This window comes from Rhopalosiphum maidis, chromosome 2, assembly GCF_003676215.2.
Source record: "Rhopalosiphum maidis isolate BTI-1 chromosome 2, ASM367621v3, whole genome shotgun sequence".
Lineage (NCBI taxonomy): Eukaryota > Metazoa > Arthropoda > Insecta > Hemiptera > Aphididae > Rhopalosiphum > Rhopalosiphum maidis.
In genome coordinates, this window is record NC_040878.1 from 23502950 (window position 1) to 23517901 (window position 14952).

Below are 14952 nucleotides of genomic sequence, written 5' to 3' on the forward strand. Positions count from 1 at the left end.
CGCCCCCGGGTGGGCTCGAACCACCAACCTTTCGGTTAACAGCCGAACGCGCTAGCCATTGCGCCACGGAGGCTTCTTGAAAATTGCAATAAAAATAATTTAAATAAATCAATATAGTTATTTAATATGTAATATATAAACATATGAATATATTCATTAATTATAAATAATACTATTAAACAAACTTATTAAAAAGTTTAAAGATTTTTTTAGAACAATATTGGATATGTAACACTTTTTTACATTCCTCAACCATGTTTATTCATAACGGGTATATCGATAGCCTATGCCCAATATTGTATTATTTGTATTACAATATTCTGGCGTCGTCGCGTTGGCTATAGTCAGTTGCCGACTTCCGGTCAAGCCGTCAACGTTCAGTGTTTACCATAATATGTCTTATAAATAAGACATAAGATCGTGGTGTTTACAAATTACAATCAACATTATACGATTACCTACTATAATAATAATTATTATAGAACGATTTGTTTGGAAGATAATATCAGCGCCAGCGCCATCTATCGATGTCGTATTATGACTTAGGTTACCCTGATATTCCGTCTGCTATCACCGTTTTATTTTCACCACTTAGTAGCGCTGCCATATCAGTTTTTTTTTAAATTTAAATTTCAGTTTTCCTACATATGGTTTTATTTTTCTAGTGACCACAGATTACACCACTATTCTTTAAGCTTAAAATGTATGGTTCAGACCTAAGTGTAATCAAAAATTCAAAATCCTAAATTATAAAATGAATATTAAATTTATTTAAATCTAAAAATATATTTTACTTATTAAATATTGTATCGACTATCAAGTATTCGAAAGTATACTAAAATGATATCATTGGTTATATATAACTTCTAATATTATAATGTAAGCAATATATAATTATATAATTTGGTGTGAATCGAAGAATAACAGTTTTGCATGGTATGCTGTTTCTAAATTTGACGTTAAATCGATACAAAAACACAATTAGAATCTGAATCGACAATTCACTTATGGAGTTATTACCGTGTGTGTGTCGTATGGTTAAGTAGGAGCTAGATACCGCACTGCTGTACGTCAGGTATTGAATTGTGGGGGGAGGTCAGTCACTATTACAAGTCTATTTAATTTGAATTCAATGATATGATATCATTGTATACGAACAATGATTTTGATGGGAGACGGCCGTCAACCTATAACTAAGTATAAGTATATCATAATATATATTTTTTTGATACAAATTAGTAATTTATTTTACTTTTAGTACCCAATACAGAATGATTGATAGAATTTTTACTGAAAAATGTAACATTTATTATATTATTTGTATATAATCACCTATTATAATAATACATAAAGGTATTTATAGTTTAAACCATATAATAATTATCAACTTATATCACTTCAATTTAATAAAAGCTATCTGCAGTAAATACCGTAAAACAGTTAAAATAAGTTCATAGTATAAATAGATATTATTTTAAAATAAATCAAAAATGTCAAAGCATTATAATGAAAATGCCCAAAAATGCTAAAAAAGTAATGAAAAAAATGGGAATTTTTACGCATAATCAGTTTTTGACAAAATCAATTTTTTTACTTTGCTGTAACTCAAAAACGAATCATTGTAAATACTTAAAATTTTCACTAAATTATTATATTAGCGTTATCTATTTACGATTAAATTTTCAAAATATTTTGACTTATTTTAAGCTATTTATAGACAATTGAAATTTTCTACTTTCTAAATTTTTTTTTTTTTTTGAAATGCCTATAAAAAAATTTAGCTATCCAAAAAATCTTTAAAATTTAATAGAAGGTTTATTGTAAGTTGTACTTTTCGTAGCAAAAAAAAAAATCAAAAATTGTTGGTCACAATTTTTGTTTATAAGCATTTAAAGGTCAAATATAAACGAAATATGTCAAGATCGCTAAAATTTGCATAGAATTATGTAATTGAAAATTCATAAAATTGTTGTGATTTATAACTAAGGTTAAAAAACCCAACACATGGTTCTCCATAACTTTTTCTTCGAATAACTGTAAAAAAAACCTCTAGAATCAATATAGAAAATATTTTGTGAGTGTATAAAATTTATATTTATTTTTTATTTATTTATTTATTTATATTAGATTCTATGGTTATGGGCACTTTGTCTTATTGTTAATTGATTAGTTACTATTACATTTTATTATTTATTTCTTCCAGTCGCCTAAATCGTCTAGTTCATGGTTATACCTTAATCGTATTTTTTTTTAGAACCTTTGGTCAAGTAATTTTCTGCTATACTTTTTTTTTCTGAAAATAACGACTATCAAAGCGTGCACTCAAAAATAAAGAAGATAAGAAATGATCCCGTGAAAACAACTTTGTTCAGAATCGTTTTTCGTATACAATGATACCTGTCATTGCATTAAAATTTAACACATCCATTATAGTAACCTAGTCTCCATCTCTACTATACAGCAGAGCGATACCCACTTTTTAAATATAATCCTTATTTTACAATATTAGTTCTGCCGTGTTTAATATTAGTGAAAATTTACGTTTTATCCAACAATCATAATTATTAAGACTAAATTGATTAAGTAGATCGACTACAGTGACAACTGATAAAGTACATCATATTTGAGCATATTTAGTATTAGTATGATGGTATATTGGTATCCATCGATTCTTCGGGAAGATTTTCTTATGGTACCTGTCCGATGATAAATTACTACAATTTCGTCTGAAGCTCGATGGTGTCTCGTATCTGTTGTACAGAACTCAGCACACTGTGTACTCTAGCACACTACACACTGTGTGGTACTGTGGTTATGTGTAATACCTATATTATAGTGTATTAATGTATGTATACTGTGCATATAGTGCATACTGCATGCTTATATTATATTATTATTATGATTAAATGTAATGTAGTATAATATAATGTCGTCCGATAAAATATAATGTACTCAAAACAGTCATAACTCCTTGTTGTTTCGATTGGAATCGGAACAGTGTTTAGCTATAGTGCTATACTGCATTACTGCTATACAATGATTATTTACATTTTATCATCACACAAATTTGAATGTAGGTTACCAGTGTTACAATTTAATATTACCTACATATTTTGTTGAATATAGAAAATTTTTATAACAATGCAAAGTATATTTTATATTTAATTTATCACTTTGTCACTTTGTATGCTTATATTATATTAATTAAGTTTATACATTCGTGGTTTAAAAAAATTATATTTTATTTAAGTGCTCAATTGGCAAATAAATCCATGATGCAAATACACGAAAATACACAATACTTCTGACACTTTCATCGAAAAATTAATTAACACCGTCATTTCTATTTAATGCTTGATAATATTTCACAATTAGAAAAAATAAAAATGTGAAAATGTATATGTATATAACATTTATAATATATAATATGTATAGACAGTAGATAAATCATTATAATAATAAAAAGTAATTACCAATAACAATAATATCTTATAGAAGCTTAGTATTTTGTTCGTTTTTGTATATTTATATAGTTTAACGGTTTCCATTGTTAACATTTTTATTTCGTAGGTATATAACGTTTTTCGACTCCCCTCGATCATATAATTGCAACAACTCTAACCCTCCAATAATATATTTACTATTTAGAATAATATACACTATGGAGTAGCTTTAGCTTAACGAGAACACGAGGGTGCATTAACAATAAACACTACATAGATACAACACACATATTCAAAATACAATATACATAGATTTTTATTGTCTTCTTTTTATTGCTGGTTTTATGATGTGAACTTATGGCGAATATTTTACCAGAGAGAAGCATAAGAACAAATTAATAAATATCACTAAAATATTAAAATGTACATACATATTTAAAAGCATGCTGCTTATGTATAACTTATTAATTTAATTATTCAAATTATATTTATTTATATACCGTAATTTTATACGTGGACTTCAAATTTTTGTTTGAAGAGGTATAAGGTTAGGTTGAGTCAAAATATTCGATGGTATCCAAATCGAAATTATTTTTCTTGTATTATTTTTGACTCTAACGATTTTGAGTCGGTACTCGGTATTGATTTATAAATTAATAGTAATGATAGCATAATATAGTCAAAGCTAACTAAGCTCAGCTATCACCTATATCACCTATGTCTTTTGAAAACGCGTGTTTTGAGATTGCCAGATTGTCGTTTGTCTACCGCGCATGTAGACATGTATTAGTCAGCAATGGCTACCACGTATAAGACGTCTTATACTATAAACCATAAGGTTTAAATGTTTAATGTCCCTGTAAATGTTTCGACGGTAATAGCAGTATAGATTCTGTTCCTATTTTCCCGTTCCTGTTGCCCCTCGCCGTATCCGGTACGGCATACGAAACTTCAAGATTTTAAATTCAACAAATATAACAAAGAACAGTAAGACAATAGTAGACACCATGGTCCATTACCCGTAACTAACGATGTTTGGGTGTCGGTAGAACAAAACATTTACATCAGGGAGCGGATATCCGCACGCTTATTACAAATCGTTGATCGGCAGGTAAATTACTAAAAATTAAAATTATATAAATTTAACAATTACATAATTGAATTTGCATCACTTACATTGTATAGCTATAGATTTGTTACTTTGTGAATATTCATTGACCGAAAATCTCCATGCTTGTGTGTATGTGAACGTACCGATAAGGCGATAACACTGCATTAAGTACATTATTTTCAATGTAATTACAGTAAGTGTGAACAGTCTTGAACTCAATCATCAGTAGTGTTCGAATTAACCTGATTAATAATAAAGCGTTTTGCGAATGAATTGTGTGATCATCTATAATATATATATATATTAATAATTAATTATATTATATAAATATAGGACGTATCCTCATAGTGTGATGTATTAAAAATAGGGATTTGTTTCAATGTCGCCGTACAACATTATGGTAATAGGCTAACAAATATTATTCACAAATAAATATAATAAGAATAATACAAGAACCTTAGGGCTTATGGCTCAACAATAATAATAACAATAACAAAGCCCATCAGTAAAATATAATTTAGATGATAATACTTTTAATAATAATCATAAAATGTAGAAAAACAGTAACCACGGGTTCACACAAACAAAGAGCGCGCAATGTCATTTGATATTCATAGTAAAAAATTATTGCCTAAAATCTATAAAAAAAAAAACACATAAATATAAATGTAATTTGTTTAAAAATTGTCTGATATGCTACTAAATACTCGCCTTGCAGGTCATATGTACTCATGTTTGTATCCGGTCGCCGCTGATGTCGCACATCTACACCGTACCTGGAACATCTGTTCAATTTCAACATTAGTGACATTTTTTTTTCATACAATTCACCTTGTACCGACTCCAACACAAATATATCACCATCACCTTTTTCGACATTGCAAACCGCCTGCGCCTGTACCACAGTCGTCTAAAACACGTTTTTAAAAACGCTGATCTGGACGAGCGTTTCGTGCGTGGCGCGTCTACAGCTATGTCCGGAGAACGTGCGTGGTTACTTAATTACAAGTTGCAGGACGACACCGAGTAGCTTTCTTTAGCGCAACCTAATAAATTTCATATTTCCGAGTCATCGAGTTAAACGTCATATTATGTACGTTGTCGGTTATACCATGGATTAAATATAGTAGGTATATTTAAACTATGGTTATACTGTGGCTCAGCCATTTAGCATTTGGATTTTGCACCGTTTTGTTTTTCCGAAGACTATTAATACAACTATTATATTAAAATATACTTATGAAATGCGTATTAGCTATATAAATTGTAATATTTTATCCGAAAATACTTTAAATTTTAGATTTTTAAGCGGGTTTAATGATGTTTGTACCTATAATCAATGACGTCAACTTTTTATAAAACTATAAATATTGTACATTACTATATTTATTGTACTCTATACTGACATATATATTCCATAATAATATTACAGTTTAATCATAGGTTATAAATACTATAGATTGCTTATAGAATGGTTTTTCGGCGACCTACAATAAAACTCACGGTAGATGACAATGAGGCGATAACAATACCAAAAATTCTTATTTAGTATTTATTATCAATGCTAATACTATTGTAAAATTAGTACAATCGTTGAACACGCCATAACTGCTCATATTTCCTCCAATCCTTGTTACGTCATCGTCTTGTTGCCTGTTAGATGTATTCGGTTAAAGCCTTAAAGGAAAATATGCCTACAGAAACCGTTATTATAATATTTTTTTACAATATATTATTTACGTATACCTATAGTAGATATGAGTATAGTATAATATAATATAATTTTATAACGAGGATTTCGAGTGTATTTGGATTTGAACACTGTTTATACAGATTGGCTGTTTATACTTTTAGATATTTTTTTTCGTTTTTTTAAACGAATTTATTTCTTTATTTCTAAAGAATGTAAGATGATTACTTTATTGAAATTTTTAATAAAATAAGTTATATGTATTCAAAATTTTCTAATGAGTTATTAAATAATATACACTTACATTACCTAGTCAAAATAACAATAATGCATGGTACCATATCTATAGGGGCTGAAACGTACAATGGTAGGCCGTGAGTGTGTGTACCAAAACGCTAACACACATCTTATCACACACCAACCGACCTGTGTGTTTTATAAGTAATAGTAATAGTTCAGTTAGAAAAGGTTGAACTTGCCGCGAAAATACTAGTGAGCTATGTGGTATAATGATGTGTAAGATGTGTATACGTGTAAATGTGTTTGTAACAAAAAAAATGGTAACAACAACAAGGGTTTGGTAGATAATACTTGTCACGGTTTAATTGATAATCAAATTGCATAAATACTAAATATAACTTATAAATAACAGCAGCAAACTGTATAATTTGAGGTATAAAAAGTGCATAATGCCATAATGGTTAATGATGAAATCCATAAAACATCCTTATGAGTTATAATAAAACCAATAATACATTTTAGTATTTCATAATATAATAAATACAGTTAATACAGTTAGAACTGGTAAAAATATAATTTACGGCTTTCCTGGTCCAATAATGTAAAAATGCAATAATTATTTATAGTGTATAAATAACAAATAATAATAATGTATAAATAACAAATCACAATAAGTGGAGCATAGACTGGCCTGCAGCAGGTCACCCTTAATAAAAATTAACAGCAAGAAATTTACAAAGAAATCACATTAAAACAATACACAAATGTATAAAGGATAATAATGGCCCTTATGATCAAACAAAATAGAAGTTCTATTATAGAACGTATATATAGACTAAAGGTATATAAAATGTATAGAAAAGATAGAGCTTCTGACTTAACACTATTTAAACATAATATAAAACTCACAGTTAGTTCTACAATAATAATAATAATTTTACATTATACACAAGACTTGAAGAAAAATACAAAATACAAAATATATCAATATACCTATTATAATACAGTAATCAAGTGATAATTACCGCACACCTTTTGAAAAGTAAGAACAATATTATTGTATGAACATTACAAATGTTATTAATATTAGAATAATATATATATATATATATACTATTTAACGCGTAGCGAATAGTCAACGTTGACGTCGTTGACATTATAACGTAGGCACGGTATAAACAAAAAATCACGGCGGCCGTGTAAATTATTTTCGCGGACCAGCGACCCGTCAACGGCCGATAACGCATCGGCTCGTAATCTGCATATTCTATTAAATAACTCACGAACGACACAATATAAATACAAAAATAGAACATATGTGTTATGCTCGTATGTAGATCAGTCGGTGACAAATAATATAAGCCGTTTAATCGTGAGTGGAGTGTGAGTGTGACAGAAACAACGACTGCACTCCGCGGGCCTCACACCCTAGCTCCTTCTGTAACAATTCTATTTGAAATTTTGAAATGTGAGACACCAATTGATGTCAAAATATCATCCAACGAACAATTTTAGTGAATGGTGGAATAGTTCGTTTAACAAATTAGATGGAACAAATAATCCAAGTTTTAGGAAAATTTCGCGGGCGATACAATTGGACGAACGAGGCAAAAAACTCTATTATAAGAAATAATAGTCTAAGACCGATGAGAAAAAAATTATGAAAAAAACAATTTTCAAAGCGCTGTCCAATTTGTGACGGTACGTATCGGAAATGCGCATTTGCAAAGATCGCCGTATTGACGACGTCGAACTGTTCATCACTGTCCGACTGGTAAGTGGTTATTATATAGCTTCGACATCCGTGCAAATATCTCGCCCGGAACAGCGTAGTCGTCACTGCTTCCGCAGCTGTGCTATACCGTCGCTCGTCGGCGGCTGTCACATCACCACCTATATATTATATAATAATACGCACCAACCGTTTTTCCTGATTTTAAACCAGCTAAGCTACTAACCAGGTATCGCTGTACCAACTCTATATATATTATGGCGTCACCGTCGTTTAGTCATACTGTAATTCTGAAGACTAAAACCATATGAAATGCACCTGTGTGTGTGCGTGTGTGCATTTGTAACGGATATACAAATACTGATGGTATAATATAATATATTTATTATTCATCGACGGCGAACACATCGATATACGATATACATATATTTGATTCACTACTAGTATAAGTGTTGAAAATATACATTTTTTCATTTTTCGGTTGGGTCTTAAAGTCTTAATATTAAAATATATATTCTGCAAGGACCCACGGCAACCGCCGCTGGTAGCCGGGTAGGCTTAACCGAAACTATCTGTTTTTGTATATAAACATACACTGATTTAAACCCAGTGGCCAGTACGTTGCATTTTTAAAATTATATATATAATATTAGAACGTTTTAGACAATAATAATATTATCTGAATATTGGTAGAACATATTATAGCTTTAAATAAATATTGAAATATATTTATAAATATTATATTATACAGTTAGTGTGTGTCAAATTATATTGCATAATTGAACTTGTTTAATAATAATTTTATGTTAATTGTTAATAATGTAAGATATTAGTAAATTAATATAATTTTTTATCAGTTACTTATGCAATAAGAAAATTAACAACTTTAAAATAGTATAATAAAATAGAATATTGTATACTTTATAATTTTTTTAATTAATAAATCTGTAAGTTTTGTACGGCAATAATATAGTAAATATGATATAAAATATTAAGGTTTGTTAACTAAAAAAAAAAAATAAACAACTAAATTATATTTTAATATTATTTAATTGAAAAACAGTTTATACAAACAAAACTTCAATGATTTTTATTTATTATTAAAATTTTTAGCAATGGAACTTAAATAAATAAATAAATCAGTTCTTTCAAATTTTAGATATTAAATTATTTAAAAGTTAGTATATCAAATAATCCACGGACATTATAGTATTAATTTAAGTTATATGATAATGAAATTAATGATAATCTACGTTATAAATACTCAAAATATTTAGATTATTTTTAAGATAGTTAGATACCTATACCTTGAACCTATATTTATAACATTCAACGTTAGGTTCATCAATTTAAACTAAAATCGATATCAATTAACATTTAAATGTTAAATTGCGAATTGGTGATGAACAAAAAAAAAATAATCTAACCCGTAACTGTATAATTAAAATTAAAAATTGTAAAAATTGAACAAATTGCATATAATTTATGTATATATTTTTTTGGAAAAATTAATAAACCGGCTAAAATATTCATATTGCGTTTTGTGAGTTGTCCAGGAGACATTTTGTCTTATAACACTAAACTACTAAACTAAAAAACAATTTATTTTCACTTTTCAGTGCATTATATAAGTTTATTCTATTACTTTTTTTTTTTAGGTATTTAGGTCATTGAGACCATTCTGTCAATTCCTCTCTATCACTCCATCAGTCAAGCCGATAGCTATTATGATGTTTAGGTCCCGTTTCAAAAATCTAAAAAATATATATATATTTATTTATTTAATAAATAGGTATTATACTAACAACACAAATCCAAATTCCCAATACTGTACATATAATATTATAATGTATATGTATGTCCGTGGCATTAGCGCATTACCAATACAAGCTTAGTAAACTCATTTATTATTATAACCATAAAATTACACTTTAAACAATATTTTTAGCTCAAAATAAGCAGGGGGTGGGGGTGCTGGTTTAAAACTTGGGGCACCCCCTGGCACAACTGTATGTGCGCCAATGATGATAATATAATATGCAAATTACTATATTATTACAAATTTTTGTAATTATTTCAAATATTTTATATTGATGAAACAATCGATTAAATAGATTAGTTCTATATGAAATGTATTAATTGAAACTTAAATCATAAAATATTTAAAAAATTGTAAAGTGTGCAATGACACATAAATGACAACCTCTTAGAAAATCGCTAAGTCCCGACTATATTTTGGTAATCTAAATACAGGTTAATTTATGTTAATAATTTTTTACGCGAGTAAAAGACCTAAGTGAGTACATATAGTATGCAGCCTGCATATACTGCAATCTGCAACATAACCATAACAATCGCGTCCAAAATTATCAAATACTCTGTAGTCTATTACTAGTCTGTATAACTATATATCAACCTCTGTAAAATAAATTTAAAATAAATGAATAATAATTAATATGGTATATGTTCTTTGTATAAAACACATTATTTGTATTTTATTTAATATAACAATATATTTTAACATTACAGAATTACATATTATATATTTATATAAGACCCTAATACATTGAAATAGGAGATTGGGACTGTCAGGATTATAAAAGAGCAGCTGCAGGGTTGTAGCAAGTAGGTAATACTCTAGTCTCTAAGGGTGTAAATATGTAACCGATGTGGCGATGTTGCAGACTGCAGTGTTAGTATAGGTTCTCGCGACGTCCCGTATAAAATTGATTCTCCGAAATCACAATTTATTGACAGAATTCCATAATTGCCGACAGACGAACAGTTTTTTTTCAATATTAAAAATCATCCCAATTTTCTAACAAACGGTATAACTATGTATACAATACCTACATCATAGATTATATAACTATACTACAGTACTACACTATATGTCGTTTTATTACATGTGGTGCATTTTGGCATTCGTCTGTATACCAAGGGCGTCACACGTTAAATAATAATAATGAAAATACATTATTTTATTATTATTATTATTATTATTATTATTAAACACGTTATTATATTTTAAGCAATTTAATTTACAATGGTTTGTTTTTCTTTTATAATTAAAGACATTTTTATAGTAGAAAAAATGATTTGATCTTCAATTTCCAAGAGTTAAGAGTGGTTTCTGATATGAAATTGTATCTAGTTAGTACATTTGACCCATAGGTATCAAGAGTAACCAATTCTCAGTTCTTTTTTTAAAAATCGGCAATAATTTTAAAAAAAATTACAAAAAACAATAATGTCAAAAATATTTACGCATCAACACAAATTTTTTAGAAAATGGTAATAACAAGTAACAATAAATAACTGTATGCCGGCGTATAATGTACCTATAAACTTGACATTTTTATCAAATATTTAATTAAACATTTCCTATAAACATGGTATATAACCTATAATCAAATTTTTATTTTAATAAGTATCAATATTTTCAATTTTATACATAATTTTGCAATCATTTTTCAATATTATATTTTAAAATCGATTTTTTTTTTTTTTGAGATATAGCTATTTAATTAGAAGAAATATGGTTTACATATTATAGTTACATATATTTTTACAAATATGTTTAAAAATATCTTCAAATCAAATATTTTGAAATATTTATATGATTTGTGATCCTGATCACATTGGGCATATTTTTAATGCAAATATATGTACTTTAAAAATTAAAATAAATACCAATCGTTACAATATTAAATGTTCATCGATTCAATAATTAAAATCTATAATATATTATTAAGACTGCATATATTCATGTCTTTATACGTATTTATAATATAGTTAAAATTTGTTCAAAATTCAAAAGTGAAAAATTATAAGATTATTTATTGTAACAATTGTAGTATTTCAGGCATTTCAATATTTGTATTACAAATTTTAACTGAAACAAAACGGAAAACGATATAGAGATAAATTATTATAGTTTTAACTTGGAGTCGGGTAATACACTGTATACAACAAAAAATTAATAGCGGTCAGCGATGTTAAAGTATATTATACAGTGCAAAATTCAACATTTAAAACAATATTGTACACTACTGTCCATACAGTGAATAGTGATTATATTTATTTAATTTCACTATGAATTATAATGAAAAACACTTTAGGAATTCAAAACCAAAATCAAATTGAATGTCATACCTAAGTCTATAAGTGAAGTGTACAAAGTGGTGATGGTCGTCGGTCTATTTACTCTATTTAAAAAAAATAATTACTACTTTAATGAACTGCAGACTGGAGTAATTGATTTTGAAATTAGTACAATAGTTCTTATTAAAAAGAATAATTAGGTTATTATAAAATATGACACAGGTTGGGCATTACTGTTATAGTGTTATAGATCTTATTATATAGATGACTGAAAGAAATGGCTTTTTTTTTTTTTATTTTGAGAGATTAATGTGGTAACAAGTACAAATAACCCGCTAATTATCAGACAAATATAATGCAATTTCAAGAAAATTTAATAATTGTTGTAAGATATAATGAGAAGTATAACTTTGGTATCATTTGATTTTCGTACGGTATTTTTGATCAACTTTGGTCATGCCTATTATAACCTATGCATATTATAATATTAAACGGTTAGTAGGTTTATTTTGTTTATATAAAATAATATATAATACACACGTATTTAAACGTATAATTTAACATTAATGTAATGCGTAATATATTTTACTATATACCTAACAGAGTATATAATATTATAAAATTAAAAATTAAATACTAAAAATGTTGGCATCTAAATTTAAAAAGTAAATTTATAATATTTATAATTCGATAGAATTAAACATCGTTAACTATCATCAGGCGTTGGTTGTCAAGGAATCGAGGAGACCGCTGCGCGCTGTTGTATGAAATTTCGGAATTTCGTCTCGATTTAAGAAATAAAATTAATAATATATGTGTATTGTGTAATGTAGTAGGTATTAAATTTTAGTTAGGAATGTTAGGAAAAAAACAATTATTCACCTTATTTTAATCAGACATGACGATCAAAACAAGTCCGTTTCGGCGCATCCTAGTTTTACGGAGCTTTCTGTCAGCTCTCTGAAGGCCCCTTGCAGCGCTTATAAGGGAGCGCTATCGCCTATTATGAAAAGAAAAGTGTAAATAATAGACGGACGTGGAATATCACGTCTTTAAGATATGCGGTATACCATCACATACACCCAATGGCCAATAAATAAAAATATATAATATATTGATGGCGTTTATATTTAAAACGCGCGTGGCGAATTATAAATAATAATAACGATAAATAACAAATTTGGTAGTTTTCTGAACACGAATAGAACTGCAACGTTGTGCAGTACACGCATAAATAATAAAAATATAAAAATAAAATAATAATAGAACAATGTATTATTATTTAGCGTGTGGCCCACGGTGTACAGACGAACGCCGAAACGCACCACATGTCAACACAAAACGATGTAATATAGTCGTTGGGTTGTAGTGGGGGAAATAGTCGTCTGGACGCGCGCATACAAATTCAATTCGTGAATATAATAAATAATAAATTGTCCTTGGTCCGGTCGGACACCCGGCGGCAGCGTCGTCCGTGAGTCGTGACTGTGGTATACACTCTATAGGCTATACTATAATGCAGTAGACGGCCGCCGGACGGTAGTCGAAGCTAACGAACGACAAACCCGCCTGCAAACTTACCCTCCGAGGCGGGAAAATGTGCAAAATGGCGGAGTTCGTTCGATTTCAAACCATATAATATACAAGGTGATTCTACCAAGCATGGGATTTAAGGAGTGGTGTAACTAAGAGGGATTAAAAGGTGCGGGAGCGTTCGCTTAGAGAACCCAAAGTAATACAATGATTTCCTTTTAATAATTTATAATAAACAATTAAACTAGGTATTTATTTTTTTTATAAATAATATAAAATTATTGTACAATTTTGAATTTTATTAATTTATAAAGAATGTATTATGTAATAATATTTTTAATCAAAATGTATATAATAATTTTAAAAATATGAATGCACCCGAGAGAGGAGTTGGGACTCCAGACGACTTCTATAGGTATAACAGTGGTGAGGGGCTGTTGAAAATGTCGCATCCAGATTCGAATTACGCTACTGGATTTAAGATAATTTGATAATTTAAGTAATCAATATTTTATAACTTGTAAACATTTTTAGAGTATAATAAATACTAAATAAATATTAATAAAAAAAATAAATTCAATGTTCCATAAAATACCAAATATATTTATATATTTTTTAAACAAATTTGAGGACCTTTGTCCTTAGTTTAGGTACACATTTTAATAATTCAGAAGGTACTTGTTCGAATTAGAAACATCGACATTTTCAAAACAATTTTTCAGTAATAATGATTGATTATTATTTAAAAAAAATAGTTAATATTGCCACAGGTCTTTAGGACACTCTTAAATGGTATAACAAATCTAAAAACAATTAAAAATATGTTTTCTAAGACAAGTATACTTGAAAATTCTAAAATTCCAATTTGAATGAATTCATTAAAAACCGGAGTGATCACGCTTTGTAAATCACTCTGTATAACTAAATGTAAATAGTATATTATTATTATGCTCAAGTGGAGTATATGGTTCAGAAAGACCGTTGGCGTGCGTGCACGCAGTGTCATCCCCGAGCGGATTACCGTTCGCGCGGCGGCCGTGGCGACACTGCACGCTGCCGCCGACAACGACGGTGGCGGCGGGATAACACTATTAACTGC

At 28.5% G+C, this 14952-nt stretch overlaps 1 non-coding gene across 1 annotated transcript; it reads right to left on the reverse strand.

Annotated features, from left to right (window-relative positions):
* Window positions 1–73, reverse strand: Trnan-guu. Its single transcript has one exon. It is a non-coding gene; the product is annotated as a tRNA-Asn (tRNA).
* Window positions 74–14952: the final 14879 nt, after the last annotated feature.